The sequence below is a fragment of the Otolemur garnettii genome, unplaced genomic scaffold (assembly GCF_000181295.1).
Source record: "Otolemur garnettii isolate 467f Iridium unplaced genomic scaffold, OtoGar3 scaffold00023, whole genome shotgun sequence".
In the NCBI taxonomy this organism is placed as follows: Eukaryota; Metazoa; Chordata; class Mammalia; order Primates; family Galagidae; genus Otolemur; species Otolemur garnettii.
Window position 1 is genome coordinate 19,120,568 of NW_003852418.1, and position 2,929 is coordinate 19,123,496.

Below are 2,929 nucleotides of genomic sequence, written 5' to 3' on the forward strand. Positions count from 1 at the left end.
CTATAGTCACTGCTCAATGTTTTGATTTCTTTTAAAATCAGAAGAAAAAATAAATATTATGACAGTAAGGCACACCAAATCCACCCTGGATTATATTCGTCTTTACATCAATGCAGTTGTAAGAATGACTTTGTAATACCCTTTAGGGAGAAAGAGGGCCAGGGAGGGTGCGCACGGTCAGGATGCAGCCCTGGCCAGCTTCAGGACTCAGCAGCACCCCCTGCAGTCTGCACACAGGCAGGGGAGGCACCATCTGAACAGGCTGGCGGACCTGCAACCGCACGACTCGAGACGACCACGGGGGTTCCGAGATTCTCCCTGTGCTGGTGGGAGCAGGTGCAGCAGGTTCAATTTGTTAAATACCATCACTCCTTTACTGTACACCTGGCTGGGTCATTCCAAAGAATCATTTAAATTTGGAAGTTTCCTTAGTCCCCCGCTGTAAGAAACTGAGGCTCTGGGCTATGGCCCTGGGGACATGTGAGCTCCATCTTTGCCAACAGCATCTGCAGAGGCCTCGGTGCCCTGGGCTGGAAGGTTGGCCTCACTCCTAAAGTAACCATGGCATGTTCTCCAGCCACACAATGTCTTGGGTCCCTGACAGTAATATGGGGATAGTAACAACACTTTCTCATGGGACAGTTGTGAGAACTAGATGAGATGGTGCATGTGAGTGCTTAGAATACCATGTGCCGGGCACATGTCAGCAATACAAATAGCACGGAGGAGCCAGAGGCAGGCAGAGAGGAGGGTCCATGTGTGCCTCCTCTTCACACGTCAGCCTTAAAGCAAGGCCGTGTGCCATCTGGCTGAAGAAGGACTCTCTGTGCGGGATGAGGGGTCCCCAATGGTCTCTTTGCAGAGAGCCATGCAGCAGAGAGACTGGATGCTGGAGGGACGTCCACGGGAGCAGCTCCGTGATGGCACGGAGGGCCAGGGGCTCAGGCCTTTGCTAGGAGGCCGCTGGGAGATGGAGGAAAAGAAATTCTTCCAGACAGTCCTTCAAAGAGCTCAGAGGGCAGTTGAGCCAAAAGGTCCTTGGGGCAGCAATGGGGCCGCAGTGCCTGGGAGCCAGGCATGGGCTCTGAGGACAGAACTTGGCTTCCAGAATCAGCCCTGGGCAGAGGCATTCAGGAAACTTCTTCAGGCGGCAAAGCTCTAGGAGACAGCCAGGTGTTGTGGGAGCCTGGGGATAGTCAGCCTTCTGGAGACCACAGCACAGTGTGGCTGTCGGCCTGCAGGCTCTGAGGAGTGTCTGTGGGGCACAAATACTGGCTCCAAACCTAGAGGCTTTATGACTTGGGGCAAGGAATTCAGCTTCTCTATACCCCGTGTCCTTATCTGCAGTTTGGTGAGGGCCCAATGAGATAATCATCCAGTTGTGGCCATGGCGCTATGGGAGGCCAAGGGGGGCTCCTGTTGCGTGGGGGCTCCAGAGTGAGCAGGTGCGCCCAGTCAGGGAGAGGGTTCGAGGTCAAGGGAAGCCCTAGGTGTGAGAACAGATGTGTGTGTGGTCCAGTGCAGCTAGAGCTTGGGGGTGGGTGTGGTGGCCTCTGTGCCCGTGTGTCCACGTGTATGTGTACGTGCCTGTGTGTCTCCCCAGAGCATGACAGTAGAGCAGGGAAGAAGAGAGAAAAACAGCCTGAGGCCCTGCAGAGTCCCGGTAGGGATGAGGGTTGCCCTGGGGGCCTCGGGACCATGCTAAGCTGTGAAGCAACAGGGTGAGGGCGGTGGTGACAGTTAGGGTCACACTTGAGGAAGTGCAGTTGGTTCCACTCTGGAGGTGAGGATGAGGCCACGAGGTCCCCATAGCAAGGGCACTGGAACGGTAGCCAGGCAAGTGGGGTAGAGGGGACACCTGAGGAGGAAGCTGGGTCCCAGGCAGGCCATCCCAGCAGGAGAGATTCACAGCTGGTACCAGTGACTCTCCCATCCTTTATGTGGTGGGGGAAGAGGTTGGGCCCACACAGAGTACAAATTTTCTTCCAGAAAGTCTGGAGCCCTCAGCTGAGGAGGGCTGCTGTGCAGCCCAAGTTTCTTTGTCACAAAAGCACCAGGAGACAGCTTGGTGGCAGCCGGCCCGCCCGCCATCTGAGGAGCGGCTGTGATTTAGGAGAGGCGGTGCCCCTGCAGACAGCCTGGAGCCCCGGCGCACGTCTCCTCTCATCTGGGCCCACTCATGCACTCAGCCACATGGGAGCAGATGCGAGCGTGTGCTGGGGACACAGTTCTGTCACCGGCTGAGCTTCGCATGTGTGATCTTCGCTTGCCTTGCCTTGTTGCATTCTCATCACAGTCCCACAGGGACTATTGTTCCTAGACAGTAGACGGGGAACCCAGGATAGGGGGAGTTCAGGAGGGAGTAGAAGAGGCTGGGTCTGAATTTGGGACCTTGGACTTGGGTGTCCACAGACTTCCTCAGACTACGGCTTTGCAAGTGTAGTCTTGACCTCGTGTATGGGACAGTTCTCTGCAGGGGCGGTGGCTGCCCTGTGTGCTGTGGGGTCTTCAGCAGCATCTCCAGCCTCTGCCCGCTGGATTCCAACATCCCCAGACATTGCCAACCGGGAAGCACAGTCACTCCCAGCTGGGAAGTGCTGTTTTAGGGAAAGGCTAAGGTGCCCTCCAAAGGTCACCAGCTGGCCAGTTCCCTCTACCCCCCACCCCAGGGACAGCACTGGGTCCTGCCCAAAGCTCTCAGACCTTGTCACTGTCTGGGCCACAAGAATGTCCCTGGTCAGGCTGCAGAGAAGGTCACCTGGCATGGACACTTTCCTGTGCCTTCTGGTCACTGGTGCAGCCTCAGACGGAGCCCACATGAGCTTTGGAGCCTCAAACAAGCCTTCAGCACCTTCCCAGGCCACTGTATCAAGCTATAGTGACACTCAGGCTAAACTGTGTAAGGGGTCAAGAGTGTGACAAGATCCCA